Source organism: Columba livia, chromosome Z, assembly GCF_036013475.1.
Source record: "Columba livia isolate bColLiv1 breed racing homer chromosome Z, bColLiv1.pat.W.v2, whole genome shotgun sequence".
Taxonomy (NCBI): Eukaryota; Metazoa; Chordata; class Aves; order Columbiformes; family Columbidae; genus Columba; species Columba livia.
The window spans coordinates 42,397,105-42,409,772 of NC_088642.1; the positions used below are offsets into that span (position 1 = coordinate 42,397,105).

Sequence of the window (12,668 nt, forward strand, 5' to 3'; positions counted from 1 at the left end):
TGGTGGAAATGTGTTCTGTGCTTTGGTGAGCCATCATTACTTCCCTGGGACTCAGTAGGTAGAAATACTACATTTTATTCTACGGTTTCCAAGAAAGCATGTCTGAATGAGAAATTAACCCCACATTGCATCATACTGACCGTGAAGAAAGAAGCTCTTACAAGATCACTGCAGGACTTCCATCACATTGATGTTATTTCTAAAGCATCCCTGCAGTCATATGATGGCAGATTGAACCCTTTTTTTTTTTTTTCTCAACTGTGTACTGGGAAAAAGATATTCCAAGTAGCTCTTTAGTGACTCAGTAACTAGTAAGCATACTGAATAAAAAATGACCTTAGCATGACTTCTACACTGGACACTAGAAGGTGCTATGGCTTCAAGAACAGGCTGAACAAGCTCATAATGGATAATTCTACTGAGGATCATTAAATACAAACTACTTATAGCCCAGGAAGTCCCTGGACTGAAAATAGAGAATGAGAGACATGGCAGAATATTAGGGGAAGTTATTTTTATTCCCTGTACTTACACTTTCATAAAGTGTGTACCTTTCGCCAGGACTGGAGACAGGATGCTAAAAGAGGCAGACCATCGGTTTGATCCAGTATAGCCCTGCCCTCCTACACATACTTCTGGCATATTTGATCCCAGAACAGTAAAATGGCCCTAATGCAAGCAGATTATGTGAGACACTGGTGAAACAGTGTGAGCTGCTCACACCACACATAGGATCAGAAAGGTCTGTGATTTTGGGGTCAGCATTTTCAGAACTTAAAAAACCCCACATTAACTTCAGTGGTAGAGGATGTAGGCAAAAATCTGCCCACCCTTTTGCAGAAAAGGACAGCCAAAGCTAGCAACTAAATGACAGTAGGCAACAGCTTTTTTTGATAAGATTTTCTAAATAATATGTGTCCTAGTTACATAAGAGTTTGCCTTGCACAAAATCTTTTAACTCAAGTAAGTGACTTACAGGAAATATTTTAGAGATTTCAATGCTGACTGCAATCAGGCCCCTTACCTTTACAATCAGCATAATTTATAGCAATTTTATATTGATAGCTCTCACCCATCATTATCACAATGAGAGTATATGTCAAAATTCTTTATTCACCCCAAATCATACATCACTCAGTCTTTCTGTCCAATAGCTTTGAATCTTTTATTTGGATCTAGAGAAGCTAAGGGCATAGAATGAATTTCACAGCCTTCTACATTCTCTTGTTGCTTTGGGCAGCCTATAAAACGGCAGAGCTTTATTTGCTTTGAATGGCAAATCCAATTAAATACAAAATGCAGTTTAGGGGTGGAGACCCAGTTTTAAAAGACCAATGAATAAAAAATTTGTCTCTATTCAAATCCCATATCAAATTAATTTTTGACATAACCACTCCCTTGCGCCTAAATAGAGAATCCTCATGTTTACTAGATATATACAGAGGTAAAATGTCTGGATCTGAAAGCCACAGTTACTGGAGGCTGGACAGTATTCTGGGGTAGATTCCCAATACACTCACCCAGTTGCTGTCTTCTCAACACATCCAGTGTTGAAAGCAACACTGGGCTAGATGGTCCTTTCATTCAATCTGCTAACATCCAGACATCTAATATCCTTTTGAACTGACTATAAGTAACAGTGAAACTGATTCCACACACTTTTGGTGCATCCATGGTTCAAAAGAAAGGGTTAAACTTACAGCATAATGGAATACAATAGGAATTGAATTTTGAGGGAATTTCAGTGATGGTAGGCACAAAGCAACTGCAAGGAACTAATGGGAGCTACAGCACAGAAACAGACTTTGCTGTATTAAGATTAGCCTGCCTGGTGCTTATTCCAGTTGGATTTGTAGTGAAGATTTTCAGCTTACATGTTGGTTTCAATGATCCAGGCAAATCCCACCGCTTACCGAGCAGGGCCAAGTGCCACAAGGAAGTATCTTTCTTGCACAGCACTTTTTCGGTCACCATCAGGATCCCTTCTGTGTTCATCCTGAGCTTCTTTATAGCAAATGCTTCCCTATAGGCCTGCTATGCCAAATACAAAAAATTGTTCCCACTCACTGCAAGGCAGAAATTCTGTTTCTGTGTAATTTATTCTGTCTTTACGTTTCTATCATCAAGTACAGAGCAGATTCAAATAATTTTCAACTTTTTGTCATTTACAGATATAATGTGTGTACCACAGTGATCTTCTCCTCCATACATTATCCAGCTTGCATCAACAGTAAGTGTATGTAAGGTGGACAAAGATGTTGCTGTTGCCTGTGACCTTGTTGCAAAAAACTTTGGAGTGTTTCTAGCTGACTAGTAACTTAACTAGTGTTTGATCAGGAAGCTATTTATATCCTTCCTGGAATAGCCTTCCTGCCCATTCACTATCAGTAAAGATATATTTATCCCTTCTATTACCTTCCACATTTTTCTTCTTTTTAATCCTTTCCAGATAGATTTTGGATGCTGCCTGCTCATACATACATAAGTCTTCTCCTTCAGTGCTCTAAGTTTACACATGAGAACTGGGCCACCTCTTAAACTCATAGCAAGCTGTCATAGAAGTCCCTGAGGTTCTGCTGCATTTCACATGAAAACAAATTGCAACAGTAAGGCAATGTAACACACACATTTTGCTTAATATGGCAAACACAAGATCCTGCATGCTACAAAAATCAGTATAGTGTTTACTACAAAATATGATGCATTGTGCTTTCCCCAGGAAAGTCTCCATAGCAAAATCTTGGTTACAAATACTGGCAGATTCAAGTTGCTGTTGATTATGGCAGGGATGGAACATTTACAATGTGACTTCACTAAGCATAAAAAAAAATAGAAAAAAAAAAAAAAATCTGGGGCCTAGATTACAAATACATGGGTGTAATCCTCATCTGAATGAATGATAGGTCAGCATGGAAAGGTCAAGCAATTAAAATGCAAATGATGTTAAATTTGAGGTAGAGCTAAAATTTCTCTCAAGGAAGCTGAAAAAAGAGGTGTTAATGACACTGTAAGAGCAGGATTTCTGCACTGTATTTTATGGTATAGTAGGTGCAGCTGGAGACAGCAAACCTCAGAAAATGAACAGGCCCAAGCCATCTAGGTGGAAGATAAGAGTCAGGTAGGCAGCCACAACAGCCAGAGTCCATGCAACACAGTTCACCCTGGCTAAAGACTTGTGGCTGACAGAGGCACTGTAAAAGACTTAATGATATATTTGTTAATCAAACCGGTCTAAATGGATATGTTATCAGTGGCTGTGAAACCTGAGCATATAACATGACATTAGTAAATGCTGCCATTAAACAAAGCAAACTGTATGTAGTCTTTGTAAAAAACTTATTCCACAGATATGTGTAAAAGCCTAATTTAGTGTACCCTGCAAAACATTCAGTAAGAGACTGACAGAGATAAGGGCCCAGTTGCATCCTGTGTGAACGAGATAACGGGGGTCTTCAGCACAAAGCGGGAGGAAAATCAGCTCTAGCCGTCGGAGCCTTGGCCAAACCCAGCATGCTAGGCCAAAGATAAGAAGTGCATGACAAGACAGACTGCAGCCTTCATCCAAAAGACCCCCGCCCGTGACCACCTGGAGACACTGTGCAGATGCAACAGGAAAGAGCCAAAGGTGAAGATTATAGATATAATTCCTTGGAACTCATTTTAATAACAACAGCCTTTTTGAGGAAAAAGTTATGAATATGTACAGGCATTCCTGGAATAACCATGAATATGTAATCCTTTACCACATTTAACCAAGCTTGCTGCTACTGGAAAGATGCGCCGTGGTCGAGCGCAGACTCCCCAGTTGCCCAGCACTGTTTTGCCCACTTGTCATAACAAATTCTAAGCAATGTGCATGCTATTTATCGTGATCGTCTATAACAGGCACTTTGCAATACTATCAGTGTGAGTAACCAAACACAAACTGTGTAGCAAGTTGGCATGGCCTCAAGACTGAGGCTTGCCAGGCCTTCTTTGTTTGAACTTGTTTTGACCCTCTTGGAGTTACAGTTATGCTTGGTTTAGCTGTAAGAGCAGTTTTTCTAATGACTAGCTAATTTATAGTAGAAGTAGGCAGTTATGCTGTGTAGTTTTACCTATGACTCTTGCATAATTTGGCATAGTTTAGAGGAAACAGCAGGGGCCTTGAGAAGGTCAGACACAGGATTTTGTGAAGAAAAGCTGATTTGAGCCATCACAAAGGTGACCAAGTGTATCTACTGACAAAGACAGATATCTATTTAGTCAGGGGCGACGCACTCCATTCTGAGGCATCCCTGATGAGCTGAGCGCTCTGGTGAACTCCGCAGGAGGCTGAGATATTCTCAAAGTGCTCAGCAAGAGCACAGGATTTCCCTTATAAGCTCTCCAGGAGCTGAGACATACTTGACACAAGTACTGCTGGCAGAACAAAGAAAATGTGAGGATGAAAAAAGCTAGGAACTATGTCCTATGCTCCCTTATGTGTCTACACCAAAACTATATCAAAACTAACTGACTATCTACCCAAGATGAGCTTCTCTGCATGGATTTCTCTGAGAAAGCTTCTCTGCAGGACATACCCCAGATTGGATCTTCACTGGGGCTCCCTGGCTGACTCCAAGTTCTGTGATGTGGATCACCTATGAAGAGATATTTTTCCATCACTGATTAGCCACACTCCTGGGACACAGTTTGCTGAGTGCTGTACTCTCACAATACATATAGGTGAGCATACAGGTAAATGTTCATAAGTATATACTTCTTTTTGGTAATTCTGTAAAAACAGGTTGCCCAGAGATGTGGATGCCCCATCATTAGAAGTGTTCAAAGTCGGGTTGGATGAGGTTTCAAGCAAACTGTTCTAGTAGATGGCAGAGCGGTTGGAAACAGATTATTTCTGAAGGTCTCTTCAAACCCCAAACATTCAAATTATTCTGAAAACTATATATATATATATTTACTAGTGGTCATTTTATAGTAACCTCTAACACATACTTGTTTTACTGGTAGTAATTTGTAGTAATATATAATATAATAAATTAACAGAATGTCAGAGACTGAAAAGGATAACGTCTCAAACACTGTGGCAAAAACAGTTCATCCAGCCACAGGAGATGCGACATCCCTAAGAACAGCAGATAGGACAGTTGGTGACAAGGTGAATTGTGATTTACATAACAATGACAAGCTAATAAGCCACAAACAAAGGCCAACTGGCTGATACAGGAGGTGGGGGCTGTGTTGAAGGGCACCTAGTAGTCCCATGTCCTGATAGGCCCAGCATGCCACTAGGGGAGTAGTCCCCAGATCCTCCAAGGTGGTCTGAGACCCTTCTTTCACAATCAGCCCTCAGTAACGTCTGCACAAAAGACCAAAGATTATGCAAGCAGGCAATCCAGAGGACTATAAGAAGCCCATCTGCACAAGCACTGGTGGGTAAGAAGCCCATCTGCACAAGCACTGGTGGTGTGCACCCACCATCCTGAGGACCACTCTGCCCAGTAGCCTCAGCACAGGAACTGAACAAGACACCAGAGGACACTGCACATCATGGATCCAGGACTATGAACCCCATCATACACTAAGTGGAACCATAAGGATGGTGAAATCTTTCTCTCTCTCTCTTTTCTTTCTTTTCTACACTTCTATTCTTTTGCTTTCCCTTTTATAAGTAATATAGTAATGTAAGATTTACAGTCCCACATGTGCCACAAACTTTTTATGTTTACCAATTGAACTTAAATCACGTAAGTCCTTCTGCCACCAAATCATTTGCCATTTGGGCCAAGCTGCAAATGAAAAGCTTTTTGTTTACAGACCTTAAGTATTGTGTATACCAAGGGGACCGATGAACCTGACTCACCTCTCCCCGACCCATATCTCTGGACAGGACATGACACAGAAACCTGTGTCATGACACAGAAACCTCTGTGTCCTTGTGTGTTATGGAATCCTGAGAACCCCACAGTTGCAATCTTACATTCCCGCAGGACAGGAAACCCTTACAGGTCATGTCTGCAAGCATGCAGGAGTGTGGGATAAAAGATGTGGCACAGGTTAGAACTGGAGATCCTGCAACTCACTAACAGTCAGTTAAAGAAAAGCAGACCTGGAGATAGACAAAAGCAGTTGCAGAGATAACAGAAGAAAGAAAATATGTGTATGGAATCATACATAGTTTATATTAATACAAACTAAAAGAAAGAGCAATGTGTAAAAGTGTGTTAGGAAACATCAATATGACCTGACTTGGATATTTGAGTGAGGAAAAATAAATCATTAACATCACCATCATGTTTCTTCTGGTGAAAGACCCCCAATACTTAGGACTCAACCTCACCATCAACCAGACTGAAGCTATCCTCCTTAGGAGCTCAAGTGGTACAGCAAGCATGCCATCACAAAATGGAACAGAAAGATAAATACTAGAATGTGTGTATGACAATTTTAACTGTATTACTACAAGTGAGAATTTTTCTGTATAGCAGTATTTATTTACGGGTTTCTTGTTCTGCAAGAATTAAATCTGAGCTAATAATACATCTTTGATTAGACAGTTAAGTTTTCTGTCATATTAATAATATATTATTGGCTTTACCTATGTAACATATATTTCCTTTGTACCCGTAACAAGATTTTGATATTAACAGAAGGGCATGCTGGATTTCTACTCAGGCTGAACAGACAAGAGACAAGTTCTCTAATTTGTTTTCACTGAGTGCTGTCTCCAGGGGGACTGACATGAACCAGTACTGAGCAGAATCCACACAGCATAGGATTACCTAACCACTTGGGTGGGAAGAGACCCTGAGAGCTCTCTAGTGCAACCTCTGTTGAAAGCAGGTCTGAATTCAGACCTGCATCCTCTTTAAAGCATATTTGCTTGATTTGAGTTTTTAGCCAGAGAAACTTCAGGATATCTCCATTCTTTTCTCCTTCCCTCACACGGTGTTCCCATTTCCTTCCTCACTCCTTTTTGCTTGCCACAACTCTCCTCTCCTATCATATGGACATTATCCCAGGTGCCTTGGTGACTGAGTTCACTTCAAAGTCAGTCAGTCTACCAATTCCTGTTTCAAAGGCTAATACCTGGGACTGAAGATAGGAGCAGAAGAAAGTCATCTTCTAAGCCTGTGTCAGCCCCCTATCACGCCACACATACAACAGGACAGATGAGCATTGCAGACACAGCTGGTTCTTAGTCAGGATGGCAAGATCACCCAACTCACATTCTAGTGAGTGGGTTTTACCTCTGAGCCTTAGCTCTTGCTTCTGTGAAAAGGAGTTAAGGCCTTGCTATCCTTTAGAAAATACCTTGCAACCTACTGAGTTTTAAAGAAGTAGAATTCATTGTTACTAGTGAAGAGGTGTCCCATTGCCTGCAGGAGAGATAGAAAAGGTACCACCTCTATGGCTGTCAACGGTACCAGAAATCTATCTGCTTTCTAAATGAATGGTTAGTTTTGCTGCTACTTATCGAATGAGCAGAAAAACAGTGTCTGCTCAGCCTCAGGAGGATGGAAAGCCTTCAGAGGCTGTAATTATAGGGTATGCTAAGCTCCCCTAGTACGCAAACAAAAATATACGTGGTGTTTCTGTGAGATAACAAGCCCGTAAGCCTCCATTCCAACTAGTAGCTGCTTATCACAATCTTAAATCTGCTATGCAAAAGAACCCCGAAGCACAGCTGCATCTGAAGCAATACTGGAGACAGAGAACTGATGCAAAGAAAGATGGAACATGACCTAGAAGAGTGGCCAGCAAAATTTGTGACTGAACACTCTTCAAATTGGCCAGACACCAAATATTTAAAATGAGGGGTGAACAGGTCTTTCTGCTGCAAAGAATAAATGCCAACTGCTGCAAGGAATGAGCAGCACCAAAATAGCTCTTTGAAGTGTCATTTTCACTTAGAGTCAAAAACCAAGCTCCAGTTTCAAACATGATAAAAAAAGAGACAAATTTGAATGCTCTTGAGATAAGCCTTCGTTGAGTGCCATGCCTCAACCATGACTACCTCCATGAATAGGACCATCTGGTTAACTCTTGAGTCACTTCCATTCAATTCCTTTGTTTTGTGAACACCCCCAACAAATTTACAGTTATCCAATTTTAAAAGAACACAACAGGTTCACTTGTTTTCTGAACTCAGTGCACCGTTCTCCAGTACAGAAAGAACTCTTCTCCCACCACCATGTAGGCAGCCTACACAAAAGGGGACACTACATTGGCCACAACTGCTGGAAATCATACCACCTCCTAACAGCTGGCATGAAAAAAAAAAAAAAAAAAAAAAAAAAACAACTAAAGGGAGATTAAATGTAAACGCTGCTAGAACAAAGCTCAAACATGGTCCCAAATCAGCACATGCCTGAAGACTGCCATGGGTTTAGGTGCTTTTGCAGAATGTCAGACAGAATTAAGAAGACCTGCCTGCCTCTTTAGGTTGGAAACTTGGAATTGTTCTTAGACTGGTGAGAATATTCAAAAGTAATTTCTCGCTTCTAAGTTTACACCAGTTACTCCTGTTCAAGGAAAATGTAATGTGACGGATAGTCAGAAAGATGGGCAGCATACCTTATTCACAGCAGCTTCAGGCAACTGTTCAAGGAACCTACTGCCAGTGTAAGCCACGTTACTCCTTTTTCAGCTTCAGTAAACCATACTTCTTGTGAACATGGCATCTCAGCTCCATCCCCCATATTCTCCCCTCATCTTCATTATGGTGTCCCTGTATAAAATTGAACCCTTGTTGATCCTGACAAGGGCTCTGAATTTGTCTCAGTAGCACAACTGATGGGAAGAACAAAGCAAAGCCAGTACTATCACCATTGTCACGCCCACAGACCAGCTACAGGAACTTACATCCTCTGCTTGCCTTGTCAGAAAACATGCCTTTGCAGTCATGAAGTTGAGACAACAAAAGGAAGTCCACCATATGATATCTCATTTCCATTCCTGACCTGGGTGGAGTTTCTAGTTGTGCTGCAGTCTCCTTGTGTGGCCACCTTCTCAATGGGAAGGTGTTAGTACCTAGAAAGGGCAGTGGGGATAATGAAAACATAAACAGACTCATAGGAAACGTATCCTTTCAGTTTAGCAGCTCCAATTCCAGCTCCACTGTGGACCTCTCGTACACACCACAGAGCAGAAAAACTGCTGTGTCTCTGTGTTTTCAGCTCATCACTGATTTGTCCAAATGGTATGGCTGTGGCATACAATTCCAACAAGAGAATCTGGAGATAATCTGTCTGGTAACTGGCTGACATTTTGAAGACTTCCTTCCAGCTTTGGAAGAGAGAACTATATAAGAGGTCTTTTGCTTCCACTTCACCTACCTCAACTTAAGATTTCTCTAGTGCAAAAACACTCCCTGTACTGTTTCAGAAAACAACAACAACAACACTATCCTATTTGTTGCTGTAATTTCTCCAGCTGACTGGTATACATATGCAGCAGTGGAAAAGTTGAAGGAAGCCACAGCACATAGAAACGGCTCGTGATGGTTATGTCTTCCTTTCTATCAAAATGCAAAGCAATGTCCCTGGAATACCTGAGACTACATCTGTGCTGCCTCTTGCATACTGAATTAAGGATCAGATGCCTCCTGTTTTAAATGGTACATTTTATGAACACAATACATCTTTGAGAGGACTTCCATACAGATACAAGGCTTTAGTTTGCTCAAGAAAAGAGGACCAACATCCACCAAATCAGACTGAAGAGCACACAGAGGTAATAGCAACAGTGCCAAGAAGCAAGAACCTGCTCCTTGCACCTATAAAAGGTATAATACATTAGAAGATGTAACACACACAACACCTTAATTTATTGCCTTGGGTGTAACACCAATCACAAACCTTATGGATGCTCTTTCAGCATTGTTAACCAAGTTCTAGAAGAGTAGGGGCATGTCTCAGTTCTAGGACACCCACAGCTCTGAGATAGCTAATATTAAAAGACCAGTCAGACTCCAAATTCTGCTGGCAGGATACCTCCTCATTACTCTCAAAACCTGCTCAAGTCTCACAGCAGTCCTCCTTGTTTCATTTGCCTACCAAGATTTAACAAGGGCAAGCAAAGGATTAAAATAGTAAACTGTTGCAAGGAAGTTAGAAAGCCAACTGCCGGTTAGCAGATATGAAAGCATGAACAGACCTCCTTCTTTTTGCAAACATTTTGAGCCGGCCTAAATTGGGTCCCTAGGTGTGAGGATTTAGGGCATTCTCCCAGGTAAACAATCCTAATGGGATTCATCTCAGCTAATATGGGCATCCAGCACATATGCTAAAGGAACATTGTCTGTGCTTTCTCCGTTCTCCTCAAGAGAAGTTGCCTCTGAGAGGTCCCTTAGCAGGTCAGTTTTATGTTACTTCTTTGAGAGGAACTCAGAATCTGCTGGTTAGCTGTGCTTGTTATATCCATCAGTGTGTTTGCAGAAGAAATAATAAAAGGGCTCCTGGAGAAAACCTGTATTGCTTTGTCAAGTCTGGAAACTGATGCACAATTGATTTGCTGTCAGGCTGGAAGGATGTGCTGCAGGGAGAGCGTTCTGCAAGGTCTAGCCCTCATTTTAATGAGTTGCTTGAATGACAACATGGACACTTACCCATTGTTAGAGTAGAGTAAGTGTAAACTGGGTAAGGTGAGGAAGTGGGAGATGGATGACTTGTTAGGAGACTTTGCATTATCACAGAAAACAACAAAGCAGCTTTCAAGCACACTAGCCTTTCTGCAGTTCTTTATCTTCATGATGGCAACCTAAAAGGGGCTGACACACAGGGCAAAATTAGCATTACAAGTGCTCTCAAATAATGACACAAAACCAACCAGGCGCAAAACCAAAGTTGTCTATCAAAAACGGAACATTCAAGTGCACGAGTACACTCTTCACATGGGAGTGAGGACTCACCAGAAGTTCTGTTGAAAAGGAGATGACGAGATCTAAAATACTGTCACAGCTAAGGCATGGAAGATAATTGAAAAATCAGACTAGATTAGGTTTTGTCCTGCCTCTACAGTTATCACAGGATCATGATGAGATGAAAATCAATGCAATAGGCCAGAAAAGGAGTCATATTGCAGATTAAAGAGCTACTAAGTACAGGTCTCCCTTATCCTGATGTAGTGTGAGTGTATCAGGCAGCAAATGATGTCAGTGTTCTGACTGACTGTGTTCTGCTGAAAACATTTAAATGACCCTCACCCTTTTCCTTTTATTGGTGGTCAGAACATACACCAATGCTGTATTTCATCCTTCTCTAGCAAAGAACTACCACAGATCCTGTTAAGTCTTCACTATTGCCTTCGAGGCTAGAGAAGGAACACATGCTTACTCATAAGAAGTTGTAAATGCTCCCCAGAGGTGCTGAAGATATGCCGAGGTAAGCATGTTTTTAAATGTAACATAACCAAACATTCTCTAGTTAAAATTACTCATGTTACTTTACATCATCAAGGTGGTCTATGCATTTGAGTGCTGGGCCCAAGAAGCACCTGGCTCTAGATAACAGCAAGTACTAGAATCTAGGACTACGGTTGCAGGGAAGAAGTTGCAGCAGTCCCAAGAAGGTTAATGGGTTTGCTGGTGGATAACTGGAGTGCTGAGTCACCAAACAATATTTGTTTTTTTCATTTCCTCCATTCCATCATTGTCCTGAGAAGAAGTTACCAGGCAGAACAGAATCCAGCATTTCCACATAATACAAATGGAAGCTCTGGCCATACCAAATAGCACTAGCAAAATGTCAGTAGCTTCATGCTGTTACCCCCTACCAGCTGCACCATTAAAAAATGTCTGCTTCTAAGGAGCACGTGAGGAAGGGATCCTCAACAGTGCCAAGCAGGTAGACAAGGGCGACTTACTGCTCTGTGCAGGGTGATAACATGGACGTGAATCACCAGGTGCCTTCAGAGAGCAGCTAGACAGGAGTTTGCATGACAAGGAGGATAGGCAAGAAACCATTATGAGGTCCAAGGCCCACTTGTCTTTCTTTCATGGATTATGTAAAGCATTCCTTATCCCATGAGAGTGACTTAAAAAACAGATCTTCTCTGTGCCTCCTCAGGGTACTGCAGCAGTCCTGAAGTAACTGAGACAAGTGATGCCAGTGGGATCTTCCTGCTAGGCATTGCATACTGGACAAAGAATACCACACAAATAGTGTGTACATCTCAAGAAATGGTTTCTCAGCTCTCCTGTGAAGTGGCTCTTAGCACCACAGTAAAACAGAGATAACATCCTGACAGAAGGGTTCAGGAAATGAGGAAAAAAAGAAGACCGTAAGACAGGCCAATGTCCATGTTTAAGTTAGCTATTCAGGACAGAAAACTAACTATGAAAGTCAACATAAAAGCACAACACAGAGGAGACGCAGAAAAGTATCTGAAATCACGCACAAATATGTCTCAGATGCTTTCAAATTTCAAATGGCACTCATACGATTTGAAATCAAGTGTGGCCTACCCCTTGATGTCAGTTGTCTTTAAATCAAGGTCTTCCAGGGCCTTCAAGCCACTCAAATTACATTACTGGCTTTTAACTTCTGTGGCATCTCTGATAAATCCTTCCCAATGAAGAAAAATTTCCCTATATAGACGAACAGCACTTCATTCTTGAAAACTGTTTGAAGATAGAAGAGTGTGGTCTTTCTCTTTTGCACTAAGTGACCTGCACTTGGAGCAGA

General features: G+C 41.3%; 1 protein-coding gene across 2 annotated transcripts in view; it reads right to left on the reverse strand.

Moving 5' to 3' along the window:
- CPLX1 (complexin 1) overlaps nt 1-12,668 on the reverse strand; it is an 88,629-nt gene that overhangs the window by 60,417 nt on the left and 15,544 nt on the right. The gene's annotated exons all lie outside the window — the stretch shown is intronic.